At 47.0% G+C, this 27,088-nt stretch overlaps 1 long non-coding RNA gene and 1 pseudogene across 2 annotated transcripts; both read right to left on the reverse strand.

The window, feature by feature from the left end:
* Nucleotides 1-638: 638 nt before the first annotated feature.
* LOC112817315 (uncharacterized) lies at nt 639-8,282 on the reverse strand. Of its 2 annotated transcripts, none has more exons than XR_003206360.2 (3): nt 8,176-8,282; nt 1,947-2,241; nt 639-1,826 (listed from the first exon to the last, which is right to left on the reverse strand). It is a non-coding gene; the product is annotated as an uncharacterized lncRNA (long non-coding RNA). The 2 variants fall into 2 exon arrangements; XR_012374973.1 differs by lacking the exon at nt 8,176-8,282 and adding an exon at nt 3,817-3,943.
* A 13,364-nt stretch (nt 8,283-21,646) lies between these two features.
* On the reverse strand, nt 21,647-23,362 carry LOC112817183 (importin subunit alpha-1 pseudogene; annotated as a pseudogene).
* Between the last annotated feature and the right edge of the window lie 3,726 nt (nt 23,363-27,088).

The raw sequence follows: 27,088 nt of genomic DNA on the forward strand, positions 1-27,088 counted from the left end.
GTGAGCCCTGAGGACACCACAGGGATGGGAGTGTTCTCACGGTGGATCCTGGGACCATCAATGACTTTCCATCACGGCTGGTATGGCAATGATACGTGTTCACCAAAAGCCCAGGGACCCAGTGTTTGTGGAGGGGAACGATGGAACTGTTGGAGGACCATTTCATGTTAGAAAATCTCCATGTGGAATGTCTGAGATTCCACTGGGGACCAGAGTTTAGATGTCCTGCCTGATAAATCCTTTGTGTGTCTATAAAGTCACTGGTAGAAGGTGTTCCCAGTGTATTAGAGAAAAACTATGTCAAGCTTTTAGCTCAGGTTAACCCCTGGCGTGAGGATTAACTTCCTTCCATGGTATTTCTCAGAGAAGATGCCTCCCAGAGGAGGAAAGACATATATTAGGATGGCGAGAGCTTTGGGCCAAGTGTTGGGGAGACCTCCCTTCATTTTGGGTTTCTTGTCTGCAATATGAAAAGGTGAGCCTATTCACAGAATCTTTTTAGCCCTAACATTCCGATTATTTAAAAAAAATCAAAACTATTATCTTTTATTTTTAAAGCGTAAGTAACAGTTTTTAACAGCACTATAAAATCAAAACATTTTAAAGTGTATTACACCTCAAACCTTTTAAATATCTGCACCTCAATTCAATATTTACACCCTTCTGTTGCCAGCAAAACTCCAGTGACTTTTTATTTCTGCCCTAATATTCCAAATCCAGGAGAGAAACACATCTACAAATTAGTTACGGAAAATTAAAACAAAACAAAACTATATGAACCTGGAAAACTTAAAACCCTCAAACTTGATAACATTCACATTTTCGTTTCTCTCCACCCCCCAGACACACAGGCAGTCTGACAATTGTTTCATCTGGACACGTTGTCCAGATATATTTTGACCCATCCCTCTTGTGGAGCAATTCAGCCAAAACTCCCCCCCAGAAAAGCAATTCTGAATCAAACCAACTTTGTTAATGCCTCAAAGGAGAAAGAAGCATTTCTGAATGCTGCAAAAAGCCATTCGGACCTGAGACTGCCCTTCCCTTTTGCCCTAGTGAATTTAGGATTAAAATCTGGGAAAAGGTCTTCGAAGACTGTGCACCACTGTGGGTCTATATGGATAGGGCCATTCAAAGTAGTTTTTGTAACACGAGTTTCAGGGTATTTGGAGGTCTCTCAAAATCAATTCTGTGCCTTAAAAAAAAATTTATACTACCGAAGATACAATAGATGTGTGCAGAGACTAGTAATCTGGCCAGGAACTTGCACAGCCAATTTAGGACCCCGGGGGTCCGGTGGTAATGGGGAGGCAGGTGGGGTTGGCTGGTTGCTGTGGATGTTCAATGCATTTGGCATCCATTTCTCTTCCTCTCCCTGCCGATGGGCAGCCGGAAGTTCCTTTGGGAAACCCTGCCTTTGTTCAGAGCTCCAGGGCTGAGCCCCGTTTGGGGTCAGCCTGTCGAGGAAGCCCCGCCCCCTCACTCACCAGTTGGCCAATAGCTTTCCTCTGGCCGCAGGGACTGGTTCAAGAGGGCTCAGGTGGTGCAAACACCTGTCCGTCCGAGGGGCGAGGCCCTCTGTGGATGTGAACGAGGCAGCACGAAATAAAGGCCTCCCAAGTCACTCTTCGCCTGTGTATGCTTGTTAGGAGAGGGAAAGAGACGTTCACCTTCCAGCTTCCCCACCTCCCACACTTGCCAAGGAATGTGGTCCGGGATGGAGGAATTTCCACAGCTGTGCGCAGGGCGGTGCTCCGAGGGCCAGGCGTCCGCTGGGGTGGTTAGCCCATGTGGAAGACTTGGCCTTTGCAAGCCGGTCAAGGAAACTTAGAAAAAAAATAATAATGAAAGGGATGAAGGCGAGAATGGTGGGCAAAAACAAAAAAAGGGAACAGGATTTGGACGATTTCTCCTGGAGGAGAGGATTCTAAAAGCAGACGACTCACTTAGTAGCTTGGTTTTGGGGAAGACCCTCTCTCTTCCTGGGTTACCATTTGCTCCTCTGGGACATGAAACCAATTGACCCTAGGATCCATATGGTGGCTTCGAGCCCTAAATGCTGCGATTCTAGGCATCATTTTTACATGTCAGAAAAATGTTGATGCATAAGGAGGTGTGGTGGTGGTTTTCCAATTCCACTGCAGCGAGAGAAGAAAGTAGGAGAGCTGGGGTGAAGCGTCTTGACCTTGAGAGCTGTTTTGACCATAGGAGAGCGCAGTGGAGATGAGGAAATCTCACTTCCTGGAAATGGATAAAGAAATAATACATGGTTATTTTTCTGGGATGGGATAATCCTCAGAAGCCACTCCCTAAAAAGATGAATTTGAATGGCATGACGATTAACATGTTGAAATCTAACTACTGTGTTCTAAGCTCTTAAAAAAAGGTTCTTGCACACCAACAGGGAGGTCTGGGGTGATTCTGACTTGTTGGCTCTGCATTTTCAGCTGCTTGAATCCCTCGTAAAGAGGAGGTGCCCTCTAAGCCAAGCAGTGGGGTTTCTGACGGCGAGATGGGCAAAGAGTAAAATTTGGGAGAATCGGGGTGTTGTTGTTGTTGTTGTTTTTAAATTAAAACAATGCTCTAAGTTTAAAGGGCGGCAGGGAGGATCATGACCCCCCCCTCAAGATGTGCAACACCTAGTCTCAGGAACGTGTGACTATATTCCTTCCCATGGCTGAAGAGATTTTGCAGCTGGGATTGACGATTTTGAGCTCCATTTGTTACGGAGTGCTCGGATATGCCTGATGTAATCACAAGGGTCCTTAAGGATGGAAGGAGAGGGAGAGGCAGGAGGGCCAGGAAAGATGCAACAACAGAAACAGGTTGGGGATGTTATAACTGCTGCAAGGGGCCTTAGCCGAAGACTTCAGAACCTTCTAGAACCTGGAGAGGGCAAGGACACAAGATTCTCCCTTAGAGCCCCTGGAGGTGGTGGGGCCCTGCTGACGCTTTTATTTTGGTCCTGGGAAACCCATTTTGGACTTCTGACTTCTGCATCTGTAAGATAGTCCATTCTGATTGTTTTGAGCCACTGGACCCGGTAGTAATTTGTTAAAACATTAATGAGAAGCTACTACACAGAGGAGAAGGCAGAATGGATTGATGCAGAAGAAAAATCGCTTTGGGAAGAGAAGTACTAGTAGTAGGAGTAGAGACATCATTCCTGCAAGAAGAATAGCCCTGACAGGCTAACAGTGCTTTCACGGGGCTGTGTTGGGTGGCCTGGGGGTTAACATCAGGTGGCAGGCTCCAAGGAACAGGACCCAGATTTGGGTCAGATAGAGCTGCCGAGAGTGATGTCTGGGGCAGGATGCATTTGCATGGCGTAAATGGCATTCCTGGTCACCGTGAACCTCTTTCTTTTTAATAATTGCTCCACTCCTACTCCGCCTAAAACAGAAAAGAGCACTGAACTCACACGCAGCCTGTGTCTCCCTCCCGGGCCCGGAGCAGCGGGGCGGATTTGGCTGGGCCTGGAGAGAGAAGGGGAGGAGGAGGAAGAATCCACTGGCAGATACGGGACATAGTGCACATTTGGGTTTGGGCTTCCAAGTTCAAGTCGCTGTACCCGGGGGGACCCAGTTTTCCCCTGGCCATCGGCCTTCCTCACTCGGACCTTCCACCTGGGCTTGGGCTCGGGCTGTCGGCTCTCCGCGTCACAGGGGACAGTGTCCTTCCTGCCCCTCTCCATGCTGGGGGTGGTCCTCCGCTGTGATGGCTCCTTCCTCCCTGGATGCCCCTTCCACTCCTGGGCCTGGCCTCCCGGATTGCCCCCTGTGCTCCATGCAGGTCTCTCCCGAGAGCCCCAATTACCGCTTGCCTGTCTCTGGGTCATGTTTTGATGGTGAAAGGGTGGACTCTTTGCTTTCCACAGTGGCAGCTAGCCAATCCATTTCCTCATCTCTGTCACCGTGGTTGCTTAGGTACTGGGCTGATTTCACAGGGCCGGGGAGAAATACAATCCGGCTTCACTGCTTCCTGCCCAAGTGGGTAAGACTGTGGCCCATGGTGCCTGCCCCCGAGGAGATGGGTATTTAAGTAGCCTTGCACGCCTCCGAGCAGAGGTTCAGTGCCCGCGGCAGAGTAGAATCATCTAAGGGACTTAAGTACTAATTCACAGGCTTCAGGCCAGTACATCAATTTCCCTCCCCCCTCCCCCTTCCCTCCCTCCTTTTTTGGGGGGATGCTGGGTATTTCTATTCAGTTACTCATTCATTAAACAGCATCGAATTAACAATTACTTATCGAGCTCCATCTGAGTGCCATGCACTGTTCAGGGCACTGGGGACAGAGTGATGACAAGACAGACCAGCCCCCCCTCCCGGTAAATTCTAGTTGAGGGGTGAGGACAGACAGTAAATAAGCAATGCAATAAAATAAATTACCAGAGTAACCTCAGATAGTAAAACATGCTATGGATGAAAGTGGGGGATGAGACGGAGAGAGACTGAGGGTCTTTCGGGACCTTAATATAGATGCTTCTGGAAGGTTCCCCGAGGAGGCCACAACGGCGCTGATACTCAGAGGACTAGAGGTAACCATGCTGAACTGTGCGGGGCAGGTGTTCGAGGCCAAGGGGACCGCAAGGCCAGCCGTCCCTGGGTAGCAAACCCATTTGGCGTTTTCCAGGAACAGAAAACAAGGCCACTGTGGCTGGAGGGATAAACTGGGTGCACAAAATTCAACCAGAGCGGGGGTGGGGGTGGGGGAGGATGGAAATAGAGTGATCTGGGTAGGGTGTAGCCTTGCTGGGAGAATGTGGTTTGCTTTCGCGGCCGCGATTTACTAACCTGGAAAAGCAGGCATCCTGCCCGCCATCCACTAAGCTACTCGTGCATCCTGAAGCCACTGGGTCCCTCTCACGTCCCCCCCCCCACCAACCTCCTCCTGTCTCCCGGGATCCCTGTGCAGGCGGGACACATAGCATGCTCCATTCTGCTTTTCCCCAGCGCCTGGAGAAGCCCGAGCCTTCTCTCCCCTGCAGGAGGGATCTGGACTGTGGAGGGGGTGGGGGGGGGCCCTGCTTTAGGACTTCCTGTGCGCCCTCCAGGAGGGTGTCATGAGGAACCAGTAGGGTGCCACCAGGCATCCGACCCCCAGGGCATGCTCAGCGAAGGTTGGTCTCCACTCCCCCCCAACAAAGGGCGGGCAGAGACAAGACACTGTCCCATCCCCACCTGGCTTTTGAATGAGAGTTAACAGAATTCGGTCTTGACGCCATCGAATCGAGCGAGAAATAATGTGCGAGTATGAGGACTTTCAAACCTGGGGCCTGGCTTCTGCTCATGCTGAGAAAATGGAAAATCCTATCCTTATCAGACACCCAGAATAGCTCGCTCCTCCCAGCTCGGCTCTCAGAGTTAATCTCGGCCCCAAGGTGGGCCTCCTCCTTCAGGGGCTCTCTGCGCTTCCTTATCAGACGGAGAGCATTGCCCCACTCCACTGGCCAACCTCAGCCGCCCTTCCCCTGAGCCAGGTGATGCACTTGTAACCTGGAAGCCCCGAGAAGGGCGATGCAGGTGTCCATGGTTATTTAACACACACGGGTCCAGCGCTGGATTCTGCATTCTGCTTCCTGCCGTGAATAGTGCTCTCCAGCGCACCCTCCTTTCCCAACAAGGAGGAACGTGCGGGGTGCGAACAATCGAGTGTTTTCCTGCCTCTAGGTGGATTGCAAGAAGTTAAAATTATCTGGGGGGTGGGGGAAGTGGTGCCCAGAGCGGTGTGGTTCTGACAGCCCGCTCGGGCGCATTGCGGTCCCTGCAAAGCACCTGCCAGGCACCTCCTCCCTGGCCCAGCGCTGAGATGAGATGTGTCCCACGTACCCGCCGTTTTGTTCTCACTACTCTGTTGCAAATGCCTCTTGCGTGTGGCCATTTGCCCATACAGATGCCGGCCACCACCTGTGGTCACATACTCGAGGTGTAACTTGTCCCGCAGGGGAGTGAACAGAAATGAGGTGGAGTGGGTTCAGCCCCGGACATAGAATCTGAACACCCCGGTTGCGAGTCAGGGCATGCCACTGTCTAGCCCCGTTCCTTCTGCATCTTTGAACGGGAGAGAGGACCTGACCGACCTCACAGCAGAATCCAGGCCGTGCTGAACATCACGATCCCCGAACGGCCTTCATCCTTTTGTCTTCATGTAGAAAGTCATTTACACCGAAGTAGAATTGAGATGGTTGGATCATCTCAGCTGCATTTGAAAAAAAAAAAAAATGCATTTGGGGACATACTTACACTAAACATTCATTCTCCATTTATCTGACATTCAAAGTGAACTGGGCATCATGTGTTTACATTTGCTAAGCCTGGCAACCCTTACCGGAGAAGAAATTCACTGCATGTTTGTTTATATTTATTAAACTGAAGGATGGCTACGTCCACTCGTGCTGGGTCTCCATTTAGAGGCAGCGTCTGAGTGTTTCCTGGGAGTTCTCAGGAAGACTGAGCTATATCTGCAGCAGGGCCAAATCTCGATATGAAACCAGAACAATTCAATCACTTCTTTGCAGTCGAGATGTTCGCACTGGCTAGACAAAATATCAAGATGTTTGGCAGGATTGCTCAATAGCTTTTGAGTTCGCCCTGTGCCTGGACAGTATCTACAAACTCAGTTCTCTGATCTCTGCTGACCCTGTGGTCCCTTCTTCCCTCCTTTTCCAACGAAGCCCGGGACATGCTACTAGAATGTTCAAGGATTCAGCTGAAGTCTGGACGTGCTTTGCATTTCGTTCATTTTTTGGCCCGAGGCTCGCATGTATGTACAGTTGTTTTACTTCAGTCTGCTGATAAAGCTCAGACTCCTGCAGACTCCTTTTGCTTCATTTCTGTTGTGCAGGAAACCCAGCAAGAAAAGTCAAGATTTTTTTGTTCTCCCCCGGAGCACAATGAACTGACATAAATCCTGTTCGTGTAATAACACTCTGACCCCGTTAGGAAGATGGATGGAGAACAGTGACTTCAAACAGCACGGGAAGCCCCTCACAGCTTAGAGCTTCTTCTGGGAAAAGGATTCATCAGTCATTCATTCGTTCATTCATTCAACCAGTTTTATGGACCCCCTCTGCCGCCTAGGAGAGAGTTGGGGGGACGAAGCAGCTAGAAACACCACCTCTCCAGTCACTTGGCCTGGGTTCTGTTCTTGGTTCTGTTGCCCATTAGGTGTGTGGCCTTGGAAATTTTCTCTTCTCTGCACCTCCATTTCTTTCCTCTGTAAGATGGGATTAATGATAGTATTGACCTGCAGAGAGTCCTTGTGAGGGTGAATGGGAATTCGTGCAACAGCTTGAGAACCACGTCTGACATTCAGTAAGTGCTTCATCAGTGTTAGCTGTGGATGCGTAGCTGGATGCGTAGCTGTGGAGATAATTTGATCTCAGAATGGGTGGGCTCCTGTCCGCAGAAGTAAAATTCGGAGTTATTGTTTGACAAACCCGATTCCAAGTCATGGCAGGGGAGCCTCATCCTGGGTCTCAGAATGACCCGTGATCTTGGTCCCCTTGGCTAGCAGTTGGTTGGTCTGGGGATGGCCCTGACCCAGAGTTCTGGCTAATGAGATACAACTGGATACCTTCTTGCTGAGACCTCTGGAAAATCTTTGGCTTTCCTGATTAGGAGACAGACAGTTGGCCTGGAACACCGTTAGGGGGATGGCTGGAGGTTCAACAACCATTTGGTGACCCTGAGGTTACAACATGAGGACGAAGGCCAAGATGCTAAGGTGGATAAAAAAACAGAGATAGAAAGAACCCAGGTCTCTCGAAGGGTGTATTTAAGTAACTCCCCCAGGTCACCTACCTCCAGACTTCCTACTACGTGAGGAAAATTATTTCTCAAACTGCTGTGATCACCTTTTTATCGCTCACAGCTAAGTGGATTTTTCACTGATGGGGCCAAAAAGGCAAAAATGTAGTCTCTTTCTTCCCAGAATCCTAGCCAGATGAAGGAAAAAACACAGTGGATCCCGGTACGATAAAATTTCCTAGCAGAGTAACCAAAGTGCTTTGTGCACACAGAAAAGGAACATTTAGCGGGGGATGGGGTATCTCACTGGATTGTAAAGACAGAGGTCTGCCCCCTCTGAAGTAGACTCGACCCCAATGCACAGACCTGCCATCCATCACCCGGTTCTCAACCAGAATGCATTCCATAGAAAGGAGAGTTTCCCCACCTTAAGGACCGATGACGACCATATGATCTGTGCTTCCAGAGTCAGTGCTGACACGGCTGGTGTCCCCCTCTTGGCCCCAGCTCCCAGGCTGTTGAGCCTCACTCTGTGGCCTGGATCTTGCTGCTCTGCTCTTTCTCCACTTACACTGAAAACCTGCCTCAGTTGCTGACTCTCTGTGACCTAATAAGAGATATATATTTGGTCTCTGCCCCCTGGACACAGAGCTCCTAAAACTCTGGCAATTTCCAGAGTGATGGGGTAACTAGGGAGCATCTTTTGCTCTAACATTTGGTCTTTGACCCTGGTTCCTGACACAGAGCTCCTAAGTCCCTTGGAATGTCCTGGGAGAGTCTTTTGTTTTAAGGAGGTAACTCCTGGGGGGCTCCTGGATGCCTCCAGGAGGGGGCCTGGTCACCAGAAAGACCAAGCCATGATTAGAAGCTTGGGACTTTCATCCCCACCCTCATCATCCCTGGAGGGAAAAGCCAGTGCTGATTGAGTCAATAACCAATCCTGCCTACATGGTGAAGCCTCCATTAAAAAAAAAAATCCCTGAACTCCAGGCTCCAGAGAGCCTGTGGTTGGTGAATGCATCCACGTGCTGCACCCCAACAGCATGAGACAGAAGCTCCTGCCCTCGGGACCCTTTCACACCTCACCCTTTTCTTCTGGCTGTTTCCCTGAGTTGTGTGAGCTGCTCTAGCAAATTATCAGACTTGAGGACAGGGTCAAGGGAATGCTGATTTTATAGCCCGTTGGTCATTAAGTACAGGTGATCGCCCGGGACGTAGGCCAGCATCCAAGGTTTTACAGGACCATGCCCTTGACCCGTGGGGTCCACGCTCACTCTGGATAGTTAGTCTCAGAAATGAGTTGACTTGCTGGGCACCCAGTTGGTGTCTGGAGAGTGGGAGACTGGGTTGGCGTGGGGAAATCTCCCAGGTGTTTGGGGTCGGAAGTGTTGTGAGTAGAGAAGATAAACAACATGATTGTTTGTACCATCTGTTTCTCCTGCCTACCTCCGGCCCACCGTCCTTTCTGGGAGAGCTATCTGTATCTCGTTTGGGTTAAAGACGAAGACACAGGATTGGTAGAGAGGAAGGGGATGGGCTGGGGCCCGAGGACAGCACCGCCAGCATCCTAGAGGCAAAGGTGAGCAGAGAAGTTGGTTAGAGAGGGTGGGCTGAGGAGGAGAGGGTGACAGGCATGTGGAGGGGCTGGTGGAGGACAGGTTTGGTCTAGGAACGGCCCTGACCCAGAGTGCCAGCAGGGAGTTCAGCAACAGCATGCCTGGCATCAGGGTGCCCCATGAGGTCCTGAAATGAGAGAGTGATGGTTTGGGCAGCTGGGGGTAGGCTGGCTGGAAATATGTAGTATTGATTAAAAAATCAAGGGAAACAGTTAAAGATTTGCAGTTTTTTTTTTAACGATTTTATTTATTTATTTATTTATTTATTTATTTATTTATTTATTTGAGACAGACACACAGAGAGAGAGAGAGAGAGCAAATTAGGGAGGAGGATCAAGGGAGAGGGAGAAGCAGACCCCCACTGAGCAAGGAGCCCAATGTGGGGCTCGATCGCAGGACCCTGAGGTCGTGACCTGCGTTGAAGGCAGACACTTAACTGACTGAGCCACCCAGGCACCCCCAGATTTGCAGTTATTAAACAAAAGAAGAATATTCCAGGAAAAATGTCAGGCATAATTGGCCACTTCAAGGTCGATGTGGACGCTGGACACCTGACTGAATTACTTCGGGGTTGCATTGCAACATAAGCTTTGCCGACAGAATTCACCAGTAAGTTTCTGCTAAAAGCAATTGACTGGAAAGCATAAGCCTCAGTCAGGAGATGTCTTAGCTACACAATTTACTTATTTTTCACTCAACCAGGAAGCAGTTTCTGTCTGAGAAACAACCTATGGGAAGATTTCCCCTTGCTGCCCTGACCTGTCTCTCTAGTAAGAGAAAATTGACTCACGTGGGAAAGTTAGAGGTATGGTATTGTACAGCAGTTCCTATGAAAATGTTTAATCTTTTCTTAAAGAGTTAGCTGTGTGTCTGGTATGTGTATTAACTCAGTTAAACACCCGAGAACTTCTATGAGGTTGGTACTACCGTTAGCCCCATTTTGCAGATGGGGGGTACTGAGGCTCAGAGAGGTGAGAGGTCACGGGGTAGGGGAGTGTCCTTGGCTATGAAATGGCAAGGCAGCATTTGAATCCATGCTACACGATCTGTGATGTTTAAGCATGATACTATGCCGCCTCTCATATTTTAAGCGAAATGGCCAGAGAGGATGACCAGGTCCCTAGGGTGTCCGGCAGACACTTTGGGGTCTGGAGTCAATGGAACACCAAAAGGGGAAAATGTCCATGCTCTCCATCCTGGTATTACTGGTGTGATGCTGGGTTGCAACTTGGAATTTTGGGGCAGCATGAGCCCTACTGATGAGCAGAGCCTGGGGAGCCTGGTGGGGTGATCACATCCCAGGGTGAGGGATTGCCCCCTAGGCACTGATGGAGCCTCTAGAGAACTGTATAGCTTTCCCTAAAAACAAAACAAAACAAAAACTGACCAAACAGTTGGGGGGAAAGGCCTAAATCCAAAAGGGATATCACATGAAATTTATGAGAGTTTTCTAAAATAGTAAAAAGCCATGTTAAGACCTGATGGACCCTGAAACTTTTTTTTTTTTTGAGAGAGAGAGAGAAAGTGTGTGCACTCACGAGTGGGGGGAGGGGAGAGGGATAAAGAGAGGGAAACAAAGCTCAAGCAGACTCCCCGCTGAGCACAGAGCCCCAGGCAGGGCTTGATCCCACCACCCTGAGATCATGACCTGAGCCAAAATCAAGAGTCGGACACTTAACCATCTGAGCCACCCAGGCGCCCCTCAAGTGCATCTTTAGCAGGCAAAATTCCTTTGTGTCTCTATGGTCAAGGATCACTCGCTGTACTTACAGAGGGGTAAAATAGCTCAGTGACCGTGCATGGCACAGATCCTTGTAGAGACAAGGAAGAGAACGGGTGTCCTTAGTGTTTGATTGAAAGGACACTCACAAAACTCATTTGCTTATTTCAAAGTTCTTTCACAATTTTTCCTGACAGTTGAATGTATGTGCTGAATCAGAATGTGGGTTTCAGGCAGGAATCAAACAACTATATTCTTAGTGATTGAAGATTATGATGAAAAACGAGTTGGCTGTAATTAGTGGGATCACATGGCTAGCGGGAGAGGAAAAAGCGCGTCGTGTTAAAGCAGGCTTCTGCTAGCAGGCGTGTGCGTGGGAGCAAACAGGTTAGTGCTGACAGCCAGGGAATTGTGGGGAGGTGCATTCGGTGTCAGCAGGGGCAGAAGAGTGTCTCAGTTGTCCGGGGGCCCATGAGATGTCAGTTTTGATATGAGCGTGCCAGAAATCCTACACTTTTCGTAAGTGATTTGGGATTGGCCTTGAGGAAAATTGGCAGAGGAAGAAAAAGAAAAAAGAAAACACTTATTAGAACAAGTTAGGTGTTGGGTTGCTAAACCGGAACTGATTTTGGTCTGATGTTCCTACATTTTCATTCTTTAATAGGGGAAGCCCAAATGGTGATTTTATGCTCCCGAGCCTCACCAGGTGTGTAGAGCCATGCACCTCCATCTTTAGTCACTACCCTTAAGTCATGGATCAAAGTGCCATAAGGCAGTCACACCTCCCATCCCCATGAGCACCTAAGGCACAGCCTGTAGAAGAAGTTCTCGACCTAAATGTCCCCTGTGTCTGTGGTTATAATCGTAACCATTTCCCCCTTTAACCTTTCCTTTATACTTTTAATTTTGGAACAAGTTTTAGGTTGCATAGCAATTGTAAAAATACAGAGAGTTTCTGTATGCCTCTCACCCAGTTTCTTGCATTACTGTGGTGAATTTGTCAAAACTAAGAAACCTTACTCTTGGGGCACCTGGGTGGTTCAGTCGGTTGAGCATCCAACTCTTGATCTCAGTTCAGGTCTTGATTTCAGGGTCGGGAGTTCAAGTCCCATGTTGGGCTCCACACTGCGTGTGGACCCTACTTAAAAAAAAAAACAAAAAACGAAAGAAACCTTACTGTTAACTAAACTTGAGTCGTTATATGGATTTCCACTCTTTTTCCATTAACGTTCCTTATTTCAGGATCTCTTTCTATTCATGGTACCACATTGCAGTGAGTTTTCGTGTCTCCCGTGAAACCTGTGGTCTCTGATAATTCTGTGCTCTGTGATAATTTCTCATTCATTTCTTGTTTTTAATGGCCTTGAGAGTTTGGAAGAGTACTGGCTGGGTATCCTGCAGAATTTCTCCCAACTGGGGTACCTGATGCCCCTGGGAATGTGAACCCTCATCACTTGATGGAGATGTATTTGCAAGTTCCTCCACTGTAATGTCTCTGTTTTCCCTTTCTCTTCTCTATTCTTTGGAATTAAATCACTAAATCGATTTGTAATTCCTACCACCATTCTCTAGAAGGGTTTGGACATTCTTTTTTTCTTTTTTCCAGGAAAGTTCTAAAGAATCCTTTCAAAAAACCCCTCTGGGCCTAAACTCTTTTTGGAGATAAAAAAAAAAATTTTTTTTTTAAAGTTTATTTAAGTGATCTCTACACCCGGGATGCCTGGGTGGCTCAGTTGTTTAAGTGGCTGCCTTCAGCTCAGGTCATGATCCCAGGGTCCTGAGATCAAGTCCTGCATCGGGCTCCCTGCTCAGTGGGACGCCTGCTTCTCCCTCTGCCCATTGCTCACTCTCTCTGACAAATAGATAAATAAAATCTTAAAAAAAATAAGTAATCTCTACACCCAACGTGGGGCTTGAACTCACGACCCCAAGATCAAGAGCTGTACACTCCACCGACTGAGCCAGCCAGGCACCCCTGGAGATACATTTTTAAGAAACTTTTCCAAAACTTTTTCTGATTATTTGTCTGTAACGGTCTCCTACATCTTCTATTGTCAGAATTTGGGGTAATGCAAAAAAGGAAAATGATCCATTTCATTGTGATTTTGAGATTTGTTAGATAGTGTTTTGCCTCGCATTTTCTACTCTTGTATATTTGGTACCTTTTTTCCCCCCTGATTTCTAACACAGATGTGCATTTTCTTTTCAGAAGTAGGCATGCTTATTTCTGTTGTTTCATCGGTGGAGGAAAAGGTAGGGCACTCCAGATTTGTGAAGTCTCATGCGTGAAAGCCCGGAAATGGGAATCAGCAGGTATGTATCTGGAAGCAGTGAGCTAGAGGCTTTACTGGAGCAAAGAATGTGTGAGCCCAGGAGCAGATCCTCGGCTACTTAGAGCTGGTCTAGATGATGGTGAGCCACTAACACTTAAGACTAAGTGTATCCTCACTTCTCTTAGAAGCTCTTTTTGGCAGGTATTTTAGTCTGAGACTGGAGATGGATCGTAGCACCCGGGGAGAGGAAGCAAGACTGTGCTTCCTACCCCCAGCGCCTACCACCCAAATGATTTTCTGCTAACCATTGTCAGACAGTTCTTGGGTATGCCGCCCCCAGGGGACTTCCCACCAGCTTGAGGATTAGTGCCATTTTGCACACGTTTTGCACTCTGCTGGGAATGCCTATTCTTGGAACTTCAAGGCAGGAAAAATTATCGGCTGTCACATTTGTGGGGGACCTCTGGTTCAGAACTATCCCCTTCGCCCCTTGTTTTAAGGCTATGAAAACTGAGTTTAAGCAAGACAAAGTAAACTTTCCAAATGCCCAGAAGATCCCAATTTCTTTACTCTTGGTGGAGTGTTCTTGACATATGCCACACTAAACTTCCTTCTGACCGAGCAGATCTAGAGGCCATACAGATGGTCAGAGACAAGCTTAAACACAGGAACTCCAGGGAGATTCCCCTAGCCTGGGTGTCTCTGCACTCTTCATGCTGGATATATGGTTGCCGGGGGACCTGTCCTGGTCCAACGGCTCATAAAGGGATTGACCCGAGAATCTCCCTCCACTGCACTTGACAAATCCCCATGGAAAACAAACGCATATTTGGAAGAGTTGCTTTATCTCTTTCATCTCCTTCTGAAGTAATCCTGAACTTTTAGCTTGAGGCCAAGGGCTGGGCTCCTTGCCAGTCCGTATACACACTGTCCATCTGCAGGGATATACCAGAATGCAGGCTCAATGGAGAGTCTCTCTTTTGGCTGCCGTGTAGCTGTCTCTGACTGTGTATCTTGAAGCAAGATCCACATTCTTGGCAGGTCAGCTGTGAAACGTGTTTGACGTTGGTGGAAAAGAGCCGTTCTTGGATCCAGGGGTCTTACTGCTGTGTCTGTCTGCGCTCCTGAGGAGCAGGCCTGATTATGGCCCTTTTGCGGAGCCAAGTGTTGGAGAGTCTGTTCAGCTCTCTCTTGGACGCTGATGGAATGGAGCAGGCTGACTCCTGGCTCAGAAAGGTCCCTTTCCTCTCCTTTGGGCAGAACACAAACAGCCCGGCCGATGACGAGTCAAATGGGGATGTTCGCTGCCCATTTGAATTCACTCTTCACAAGAAGGCTTATTATGGGAAACACAAAGCAAATTGAGGTTATGCTCTCCTGGTATGGGATAAAAATTCAATGGGGGGAAGACTGTTTGGTCCCCTGTTGACCTCTAAGACCCAGGGGCATGTTGATTTGTTTTTACCACATTCCATCTGTTTGTGGAATCAGACTGTAGCGTAATAGATTTTAGACCCCAAATTCTGGGCTCCTGACATGAAGCCCGAACTAGACGTGGGTTTTCCCTCCAGCACCAACTGCTTGAATGACTTCTGATGGCCCATTTGGAGTCCTCTTAAACTTCTGTTCCCAAGGTAAATAAATTATCTTTGAGGGGAAGCATCCTGTTAATAGACATGCAAACCCAGAGTAAACAAGCAAAGGTAAAAAGATGTAGTCCTCGGAGAATGTGCTCTGTGCTTTGTAAAATCTTTCCCAAGTGGCCCTTTGGTGGCTTTCTAAAATGATGCTTCTCGTCCTCCTGCAGTCCTTGCTAAGACACATTGACTGATGGGGGTCACTGCTGTGCCCCAGGTATGCAAGACAGGGCAGAGGCTGCACTGCATAAATAAAATCCAGGTCCTTAAGCAAGATATGGGCCAATTCTAATGAGGAAAGTGGAAGGCACTCAGTTAGGCACATGCTTCTCTTGTTCGACGTTCAGTGTAATTCAGACTAGCTGTACCAAACAAATCGGCTCTAAATGCCATCCTCATTCTATACCCAGCAGCTACATGTACAAGATAAAATAATCTAGCTTCTGTGGCTTCCAGAAGAAATGAGGGTGAGGGTAGGGCAGGGTGGGTAGAGAACGCAAGAAAATGCAGAGAACTGACGGTTTGTCCCATGCCGACATTCAGCCAAGCTCTGTGGATGTTTTCATCTGCTATGAAAGGAGAGGAAATTTCCCTTGCTCAGGGAACTTATCTAGCAGCTTACTTATTCAACCCATTTAAACAGGAAAAAAAAAATTCAGCAAGGTTTTAAAAGGTTTTATTTTGACCCTAATGACATCTTATTGCTAGTTGTATTTTTTGTGCTTCTCCTAAGTCCGTGAGTTCAAATCTGCACAGAGGTATATTTTCATGTTCGCATCTTTGAGCTTCCTTTGATCTCTTCGTGACTTCAGAGGTAAATTCAAACAGGTATAAAATCTTTCAAATTAGAGGTGAGCTAGATCCTTATCCTGTTTCAAAATTCTGTCACCCCTGCCATCCCAATGGAAAAATGCAACTATGAGAGAGAGAGACTTCAGGGAAAAGTGTTAAAATAGCTTTTAAAAAACACAAATGAAAACAAAAGTTACTTAATACAAATAAAACAAATACAATAAAAAAATACAAATACAAATACAAATTGTGTTTAGAAAACACAAGATGGAAGTTAAACAAATTAAGCTACCATTCCACCATCTTGACTTCAACATTTTGGTGTATACAATTTCAGGAGATAGGTAAGCAATGGCTGCTTAGAAGTCATTGTTACATAGTTTATTATATGCTTTTTCTTTTCTTAATGTTTTCTGCCATAATAGCTGAATGGGTAAACATTATTCCATCATATAGGTACACTATAACTTACTGAATTGATGCTCTATTGTTGGAAATTTAGGTTGTTTCCAGTAACTCGCCATTATTACCAGGGCTGTGATACCATGATGACCATCACTGTAGCCATATATTTGTACACGATCATGATTATTTCCTGATGATAAATTCCTGGAAGTTGGGGTTGCTGCACCAAAAGGTATGTAAAAATTCTAAAACACATAAACATATTGTCTGATTGCCTACAGTCTGTGTAGATTTATCTTCCCGCCCCCAACCTGTGAGAAGGCTGATTTCCCCCTATTTTTGTCAAAAACTGGTGAATTTTTAATTTTTTGCTAATTTGCTGTGTAACAAATACTCTATGGTTTCAGTAAGCACTTACTTGATAAGTAATGGGGACACATTTTTTTGTGTTTACTGTTAATTTAACTCACAGGTTTTAAGTTACTTTTTCATCTTTTTCAATTTTTTGTTGTTTTTTTTTAACCATTTTGTGAATAGCTAATTTATTGAATCTCCTTATTAGTTGAATCATTCTTTAGCCATTGCTTTTAGATTTTCTGGGAAGATAATTATGGAATCTTTAAATTATGGTAATTTTTGTTTCTCCTTTCCAGTATTTATACTTTTTTTTTTTTTTTCTGAGTACGTTGACTAGAACTTCTCTTTGTCCTTTCCCTTAAGTCCTGGAGGATTTCTTGAGCTGGTTTTAATTCCCTGCTTACTTTTCTTCAGCGTGTAATATGTTGCTCATTACTCCATTGTGTTTTTAAGTTTGATGTTTATATCTTTTATTGCCAAGTATTTTTTCCTGGTTTGAGATTTTTTTCTCTGTTTCTCCTCTGGTTTTATACATGCAGTGTGCTCTTGAATCTCACTGAGATGAACATACTAGAGGTTTTCCTGAAGTTTTCTTATTTCCTAAAATAACGCATGCTTTTAACTTATCAGATTTCAATATAGAAGAGAACTGATAAGTTCTCTATAAAAATATAGATATTTTTGCTATATTTAGGGATTTTTCTTCGTTCATTCTTAGAGTGAGCACTCTTCATGCATTTCCAAAATGAAGAGTGAAGATAGTCTTTGTCCAACATAGAGTGGGTGTTTGTTCAAACACTCAACATGTTAGTCCAGATGCTGGAAGCCACCTGCCTTCATTACCAGGCCCTTTGTGTTCACTGGAAGTTGTGGGGTCAGTGTGTTTCTAATACTTGCTTGTTTTATCAGAGAAGCTGGTTAATGCTTTCATTGACTGCCTCGTGGTTTGCCCACTGTCTTAGTTGCTGTAACTCAGACTTAGGGGCCATTCGTGGTGATTCTTTTACTTCTAGCATCTCTTTTTCTGGCCTGGCTCTTAAATGTCGATGCTCCATGGACTTTACCTTTAGTCTCCTTTTTCTTCATTCTCCACCCTCTTCATTGTCTCTATTGCCCCCATACTCAGCTTCAACTACCTCCTGTATGCTTATGACTGCCCAAATCTATATCTCCAGCCCAGACATCTCTCTTGAATATAAAACTCAACATCTTGTGGATGTTCCTCAGGTGATTCACACAGAACATGCACAAAAATGATTTTACAACAGGAGACTCCTGGGATGTACAAATAGTCTTCATCCTCTCTGGAAGTCACAGTGACAACAGCAACAGAACACTGGCGAGCTCAGGTGCCACCTGCACACTTATGTTCCTACCGGAGAGTCAGTCATTTTCTCTCACACTCGGTTATGTCACCAGCACTTATCATGCAAAACAATGAAATATGAGCAATGAAATATGAGCAAGAAGGGTTGTTGATGCTATGAAAACCCTATTAAGAAACTTTACAAAGAATCTGATAACTTCGGTTCATTTAAAAATGCTGCTGAATTAGATATGACTTGGTTAGCCATAAATCCAGGGACTTTGGCTTTGACCATGTTGGAGTAATGAGTACCAGGTTCACCCTTCCACAGAAACAATGAAAAATCAAGGCAAAATATAGCAAGCAATGGTTTTCAGACATTGGAAATCCGGTAGCAGAGGACAGGGATCATGAGAGGGGAAACAAAGGAGGTGAGCCCTGTAAATTCCCAGCAGTGGTTCCGCCTGAGTCTCAGGTGAGGGCTCAGCAGCTCAGATACGTGAAGCAACACCCCCAAAGCTGGAGAAGGAACCACCAGATGGACTGGAGGAAACGATGCCTATGTTTTGCCTTTGAGGGCGGTGTTAGACCTACTAAGGTTGAAGCTGAGAGAGACCAAGGAGAGTCGTCAACAGGATATGGGTGAGGAAGTAAGTCATGGAGGACTCGTCTTTGGGCAGAGTGGATATTCTGGGTGTCCCATGTTTTGTGTTTTTTGTTTTTGATGTTGTTTTTCAAGTAGATTTTTAATTGGAGAAAAACATACATAAGAAATGTGTACACACTATAATGTGCTCATTGAGTTTTCACTAACACACTGTGTAAACCAGGTCAAGAAATAGAAAGCTCCCAGAAGCTCCTTTCTTGCTGCCCCCTGTCATTAAGCCCCTCCCAGCCCCCTCTCCCCATCACCCCTCATTGTCCTCTGCTGGGCCCCTTTACAGTCTTCTCTAGGCTGCTGATGCTGCTTCTCTGGTTGATACTGACCAGCCAGTTATGAGCTCTGTGTGGCGTGGCAGATGTCCAAATGCTGGCTGTCTTGGGGGTGTTGCTTGAAGCCTTTGGAATGCCCTGTAGGGCCTCCCCTACTGCCCATTTCCCTGACACAGGCATTCTGGCTCTGGACTGACGTCCATTCTTCATCAGCTCCATTACTAAAGTCCGCTCGCCTGGCAGGCAGCCTTCTTGGTGGGGTACCGGAAAGATGGCCCAAGCCCAGCTGCGTTCCACAGTGTCCCCTCGACCCATGGGAAACGTGCGTCCTGGCCATGCCCAGCAGTGGGCTAAGGCCTGCTCTGTGCTCCCTCTCCTGCATTTGCCTCTGGATCTCTTTTATCCTGTCCAGATAGACACATGTGCAGCTTAGCAAATCTGTTAAGAATGGGGATCCCCAGTTGGAGAATGCCACAGTGGATCCCCTTCCTGTGGGCCCTCATCATCACCGTAGGAGATTGTCCTGGATTCTCTCCCCTTCTTGTTTAGCATGAGGCTGATGACACCTATACCTACATCTCTCCCCTTTCTCTTCTCATTCTTTTTTTAAAGCGGGTAGGGGTGGAGAGTCTCTGGGGAGCAAGGCCAATGTTTTAAGGGTATCAGAGGCTTGTTTTAATCAGGCACGGTGGGGCATGTAGACCCAGAAATGACTGTCATCAAGTAGGAAGTTTATTATGCTCACAGATTCCCTAGAAACAGGGGACATGGCACACAGGGCCACATGGGGAGCCCCAGAGTCAGTCTGGAGCCAGAGGGGGAAGAGGGAGCTGTGGGCAGGAGCCTCTCTTGTGGTTTCTGTGGGAAGGAATAGGCAAGGCAGGGTGAGCAGGCTCAGGATTGGCCAGTTTGAATAGTTTCAGCTGCCTCTGGGGCATAGGGGCTGTCCCTAGTTGTCTGGTACCTGGCCCTGGGGTGATTAGGGCAGGTGGACATGGCCCATCGTGTGAGACTCTAAAAGAGGGAGCAGTTGGGAGTGTGGCCTCTGGGTTGGTTGGTTTGCATTTGAATGATAATCTCAGGTGCACTGTGTTTGCAGTTACAAGGAACTGAGTCCCTCCGTGGCCAGCAAAGCTGCAAGATGACAAAGCAATCAGAATACAAAAAAATCAAAGACAAGGTTAATACAGCCAGTTTGTCCCATAACAAGCTCTGAGGGAGGTTTCTGGTTGTTTTGGGTTCTTTTTGGAATGTATGATATTTTCTACTTCTTTGACTCCAGTTTGGGGTCCTGGCTGTTAATTCTGAGACAACAGGAAATAGCCCACCTAACATCCCATTACATGATCATCAGCGAAAAACACATTATATTTCATATTACCTAACTTTTACATTGGAACTGAAGGAATTATAAATGAAAGTAGCAGATGTCGAAACGGACTTTTGATTGGGGTCCCGCAGCTGAATTCGTGGGTTGCAAGCGGCAGTACCAGGCATCGGATTAAAACAAACAAACAAAAATAACTTGTTGATTGAATTTGGAGTAGCTCAGGTAGAAGGAAAGGTACCACCAGGCTTCTGAAAGCACAGAGAGCCATTGTTGGCATAGATCTGCTCCAGCATTTTCAATATCCAGGAGTCAGAGTCCAACGAGGGGAATCCTTGTCTGGAGATTGGAAGATGAGGAGGATCTTGAGCCATTCTTATCAAGACTGCATCATCAAGGGAAGGGCTGACTCCCCAGAGGAAAACAAGGTGCACTAGAAGAAGAAGTTGGCACCACTTCTGGGTAGGCAAAAGCAAGAGGTGTTCACTACAGGTAGTCGGGTGAACCTCAAGATCACAGATCTGGCTTCAGAAAAGCCACGTTTGAAATCTCTGCCACGTATTATTTTGGTCGTAATTTCTGTGGGCTCCTGTTTTTCTCAACTGTCAGGGAGGGAAATAGTAGCTACCTTGCCACACTGTTGAAACAGGTAACTAGAAGTGCTATAAAAATGACACCTTGCTGGCTGATTCATGGGCTACTAGCACCAGCTGTGAGATTCTGTCTGCTCCTGGATCTCCATTATTCTATAGGTGAGGTGCATCTTTGTCACGCTGTTTTAGGGCTTCCCGGTTAACACACACACTGACTTGACAGTCAAGCATAAAAATTTTAAAAGGCCCATATAAGAAAGGCCAGTATGTTCTGATGTAGTAAGTGCTTAGGCCCCCCCAGATCCCCAAATGGAGTGAACTTGATACACGGTTGTCAATCTCTGCATCACCAGCTCTAAGTGACTGTAAAAAATCTTATTTACCCAGATCCCCTATTTATCTTGAAATGGACAGGAATTGAATCAAGAGGACTTCATGCTTCTCTGCATGCAGAATGCATGCCAGACAGATCTTATCTGACCTGTTACCGCCCCCGTGCACAGCCCTGAGCGGCTCCGGAATCTGTGTTGACAATATTCCAACGTGTTCAGCTGATGTGCCAAAACCTATTGAAAACCCTCGGCCTGGACTGTGCTAGCACCACCCTTTAAAGTCCTTGAAATCCAGGCCCATCTTGGGAGGAAAGAGGCCTAGGAGGCGCCTCATTTTTCTTTTTTTTTTTTCTGTAAAGAAAAGAGTGGAATTTAATCTTTATTTACAGGACACTGCAAGAGAGGAGATTCTACATAGAAATAAGAAACCCACCGAGGAGGCGCTTCATACAGGTTGTACAGTTTGGAACTGGTCAAGTAGAGTTTTGTTGTAAAAAGTGCTACAATAACAAAACACATTTAAAAAGAGTTCTTAGTAGAGAAACAGTAAGACAAACTTCTACCAAACAGAGTACACAACAAACATCTTTTGCCTCAGCTGTACAGTCTAAAAGTTAAAAGTCCCGGGAGTGCCATCCTGAACTTGGAACGTACAGCCTTCAGAGGTAGTTTCTGGCACAACATTCTGATCTTCCTCTTCCTCCACAGAAAAATACTTCTCAATCAAGTTTAATGAACCTTTGTACACGGACTCATTTTCATGGTTTTGTAGAGCTTCAATTTGGTCCAAACCTCCACATTCTTCAATCATGATACTAAGTTTCTCAGTTTCACCTAGTTTCTCAGCAGCCTGAAAGATGTTTGAAATGGCATCCAGAATAACCAGAATAATTTTGCTGTCTTTTGCAGTTAAGAGGTTCATCAATGGTTCTATTATGCCGCAGTGAACGAGGTATACAATCTGTTCAGCTGTCCCACCACTTGTATAGTTGGTCACAGCCCAGGCAGCTTCATTTTGTGTCTTAAAGTCTGCCTTAGAGAGAACACCAACGAGGAATGGGACTGATCCATGATTCACAACTTGCTGTATCGGGTCCTGGCGACCAGCTGTGATGTTTGACATTGTCCATGTAGCTTCCTTCTGAATATGAGTTTTGGGGTTCGTTAGGAGGCTGGGAAAAACAGCAAATGCTCCTGCATCTATTACAACCTGAGTCTGTTCATCTGTCCCAGTAACAATATTTCCTATGGCTCTTAGTGCAGGAGTCACAGTGGGCGATTCAGTAGCTCCTAGAAGCTTCACAAGCTGAGGCACACCTCCTGTTTTCACAACCATTTCAATCCGTTCATTTGGACCATCAGTAAGGTAGGAAATGGCCCAGCAGGTATCTGCCAATACTTCTGGATCATCATGATGCAGGAGACGAACTAAGGTAGGAAGAATCTGCTCAACAGCATCTAATGGGGGTGCAGGATTCTTGTTGCGACAAAGGTTTGAAAGTGTCCAAGTAAGGTTACGTAAGTAACCACATGCTAAAGATGACATATCAGGAATTGCAAGGAGAGCCAATAGTGGGTCAACGGCACCATACTTGATAACCAAGTCTCGAAAAACTGAACCATCACCTGCGATGTTTCCTAGATCCCATACAGCTTGTTCACTGATGTGGGCATGGGAAGATGCCAACAGAGAAATGAATGCTGGGATAGCACCTCCATCTACCACAGCCTTGGTCTGTTCTGATGTCCCAGAAGCAATGTTAGTGAGAGCCCAAGCAGATTCAAACTGAATGGGACCACAATCAGTTCTGCCCAAGAAGGACACAAATTTTGGAATCAAACCAGCCCGGATTATGTTGTCTATGGGGGGCTGTTTTTCCCTAGAAAGCAGTTTCCTAGCAGCTTGAGTAGCCTGGAGCTGGCTTTCCAAATTGTTGCTATTTATGCCTTTGACAATGTCATCAACAGACCAATTTACAGTGCCCTGGTTGTTGTGGTTTTCCCGTAGTGGAGAGGTAGCATCATCAGGAAACGAGCTTACGTTTCTCCTTTTCAGCATCTGGTCATCCTTCTTAGCTTTCCTCAGCTCCACATTAACTTCTATTTGGCGCCGCCTCATTTCTGTACAGTCTTTCCCCTTGTTCTTGAATCTGTTAAGGCGAGCAGCTGGTGAATTAGCATTCTCGTTGGTGGACATGGTTATGAGACAAAGGGAGAAAGCTACACAGCCGGCTCAGGCTTCCACAGGAGGCGGTCCGGGGCGCGCAAGCCGCAGGACAGCTGCCCTCAAAACGTCCACCACGGATCACCCCAAAGACGGTGTGGCCGCGCCTCATTTTTCTTAACAAGAGACATGGCAGGAGCCTCCCTGGATCCAGAGAAAGCTTTGGGCATTGTGATGACATCCCCCTTTGCTAGTGGACAGGAAGAGTGCATGTTGCTAGGCTTCAGCTTTATCTCTGAGCTGTGGGATCTCCTGCCACACAGGCTGAACGTGTGCGAGCCTTTGCATGAAAGTCTGAGGAGCCTCTGGTGAGAAAGAAAATTGATCCTGAGGGAATGCAAGGGTCGGGCACACTCTTTGTGGCCTCGATTCTCGGTTGTTGGAGGAATGGAGTGATTCTGAGAACAGGATTTCTTGGCCCACTCTCCCCATGGTTGGGGTATGGGGAGCGAGGTGTGGGTTTCTAATGGTTGTTGTGGTTATAAAATAAACCTTCGCTACCGAAAATCAAGTCATAAGTCAGGACACAAACAACATCGCTTCGCTGTCGGTGTGAAACAAAGCAACGCAGCAGGGAAAGAAGTGGGTTCGATTATCCACCGCCACCTGACAAAGCCTATTCCAAAACTCAGTGGTTTCACACAACCACCATTTTTTTAGATCTCAGGGTTTATGTGGGTCTTGAGGCTGGGCAGGGCTTGGCTGGGAGTGGCATGCATCTATTAGACCGCGTGCAGATGTTGATCTGATGCTCACCTGGCCCAAGATGGCTTCACTCACATCCCTGGCATGTCGGCAGGGGTGGCTGGATGGTTTGGCTCAGGCGAGCCCCCGCTCTTTCTCTGGGGCTTCTCTGTGTGGTCTCTCCAACAGCATGGTCATGCTCTAACATGGCAGCTCAGGGCCCCGAGAGACCATGGCAGAAGCTGCTAGTCCTGTCACGGGCCAGAATGGCATTACATTCACATCGTCCAGCCCACATTCAAGGGGAGGAGGGTTAGAAGGAGGGTCAAAGGATGTATAGTCCTGTTTAACCTGGACGACCTTGAGTGCACATTAGAGCATTAGAGCATTAGAAGGAGGCATTCTGCCCCCTTCTGCAAGGGAATTTGGGGTAGCTCTTGCCCAGTGTGGGCTCCGGGGAAAGCACCTGTCACCTGTTTGCGTGGTGTAGCCAGTGCCCTGATGAGGAAGCTGGCCTATGTGTGATGCAGCAGGTGGAGATGGGGTCCTCCCATGCAGCCCCCGCACCCCCTGCTGGGAGGGGAAGAAGATGAACCAGCAGGTGCTAGCTGATGACTTGGGCACATCACATGGCAGACACCCCTTGGTGACCCCCAGAAGTACTTGGCAGTGTGGCATGGTGGGGGTCCCCTGCAGGGATCTTGAGGTACAAAAGCAGACAAGGGTGGTAGAATCGGATATTACTGTAAATGATACAACGCATGGATGCATCCTCCCCCCATCTTACACGCACAGTGTGGGCAGATATACTTTGTGGAAAAGTCCATTACATGTATCAAAAACTCATCCCAGCTTGGTGGTTTCTTCAGTGTCTACCCCTTGGAGGGCAGCAAGGCAGCAGGAATGGCCCAGCACACCCCAGTCCACCTCTACAGTGACGTCCCTTGAATGTAATGGAACCCTAGTGAACACTACGGCCCTCTGTTGAGGGGCTCACCAGTATTTCCTGTGGCAACTTCCTGTCCACTCCATGAGTTGTCATGTCCATGCCCTCAATTTAACAGATGGGGTGAGGCTGAGAACTCACACAGCTCAGGCAGCTCATCTGACTCCCAAAAGCCGTCTCTCCCCAGAAGCCTGTCCAGGGACCTGCACATGATCACCCTAAGAGGCATGCACCACCCATCTTTCCTCCTCCACCAGGATGTCTTCAGCTGAGTTCACAGAGCCTGGTTTTCTTTAGCAAAGTGTTCTATGTGGCTCTTGGATGAAGATGGTGCAAGACAAAGACTTGGTGCTTCCCAGGCTGGATGGTCCCGCTGGTTTTTAGCAGGTCTCCCCCATGGTGAGATTGCCCAACAGGAGAAGAGAGGAGGATCTTCTGGTTTCAAAACTTTTCTGTTACCTTCAACAACCTCACCCAAGCTCTCCCATGGGGGGACTTCCAGGAAACAATATTGATTTTTCTGGCTGTTGACCAAGTCTCGGATTGTAGGTACTGCTGCATGTGGGACTCGTGGCGCAAGGGAGTCAACGTCCAGATTCCGTCCAGTGTCTTTGCCCGGCAGAGGCTCCACCATCACTGTGTAGGGCATCCAGCCTCCATTTGGAGAGCATGCCCCCTTCGTCCATGGGGGGCGTCTGCTGGGAAGCGCAAGGAGTCGTGGATAATGTCAACGAGAACAATGCTTTTCTCCATTTTTTTCCTTAAAACTGTCAGACCTATGATGCGACATCCATTGCCATTTTTGCAATGCTGATTACTGAAGCCAGTCTCAAAGTCCATCTCAAGAAGCAGTTTCAGTTGTGCTATTGTGTGTTCAGGCTTTGCTATTTTGGCAGAAATCGATTCTGAGGACTCCAACCTGAGGCAGGTTTGAGCTCAAATTATCGCCTGGCCTTGTGGAATCAGTGACTACTGGATGTTAACCAGGCATCCGACAGCTGGGGGACAGGGAAAGGGCTCATCAGACTTCCCTCCTATTTCCCTCCCTCTGGCCCTTCCTCTCTTCCTGGTCTTCCACCTCTCCATGCATCTCATGGCTCCCGGAAAAATAAGACTCGGCAAAAGTTTAGGGTCCTAAAATGAGAATGCGCTCGTCTCTCATGTTCTCTAAGCAGACAGACGTGAGCCCCTCTGTCTGCCCAACCGTTAGCTGATGATTCTTGCTGGTGCATGGCCATGAGCATTTCATCCCTCTGCTTCAGCCTTCCCGATTGCATATGGCAGACAATCCGTATTTCTTAATGTGCACTCAAGGTCGTCCATATGCCTGCTCCAGCTTACCTGTCCAGCTTCGCCTTCTCCAAAAATACTTTCCACAGCTGTGCCTCAGTAGTATCAGTTCCTCTGTTTATATTACAGTGCCCTTCCCCGCCACTTTTAATTTTCAGAAGATAACCCATTTCTCAAAGCCATGCACAAATTTCTGTCCTCTTGGGGCACCTGGGTAGCTCAGTCGGTTGAGCATCTGTCTTCGGCTCGGGTCATGATTTCTGGGTCCTGGGATTGAGCCCTGCATTGGGCTCCTTGCTCAGCAGGGAGTCTGCTTCTCTCTCTCTCCCTCTGCTGCCGCTCCCGGCCCCTGCTCGTGCACTCTCTCTCTCTCAGATACATAAAAAAAAGAAATCTTTAAAAAAAAACCCAAATTTCTGTCTTGTTAGGGAATCCTTCTTTGAATTTCACAGCCCGCTTCAATCTTGCCTTTCTCTGTTCTCACAGCATTTTTTAAGTACTATTCTTATAGCTCTTATGTCGTAGGGGCTTGGTAATGTTTGTTGAGTAGTGAATCAGTTATTTGTGTATATTATCTACATAATTACTGAAGTTCAGGGACTATGGTCTTGCTTGTCTTTGGGACCTTTCCTTAAAACCAGTAGGTGCTCAATAATTCTGTGGAATTAAATGACGGTCGTTACCACACATATTTCTTTCTTTCTGAAATTGCCTTATCTTATCTTGAAAAATGTTAATAATCTTCTGTTTCGATCAAGACTTATATTTTACTATTCAAAAGTAGACCATTCTTAGTTCATATACTGTATTTGCTGAAGAGATGGTCCATTAATCGCAGGCACAGATTGTTTATTTTTAATGTGAGCATGGCCTTTACCACCACTTGGTGGCAGTGTACCCCAATT

This window comes from Callorhinus ursinus, unplaced genomic scaffold (genome assembly GCF_003265705.2).
Source record: "Callorhinus ursinus isolate GAN/ISIS: 27379988/994484 unplaced genomic scaffold, GSC_fseal_2.0 scaffold43, whole genome shotgun sequence".
In the NCBI taxonomy this organism is placed as follows: Eukaryota; Metazoa; Chordata; class Mammalia; order Carnivora; family Otariidae; genus Callorhinus; species Callorhinus ursinus.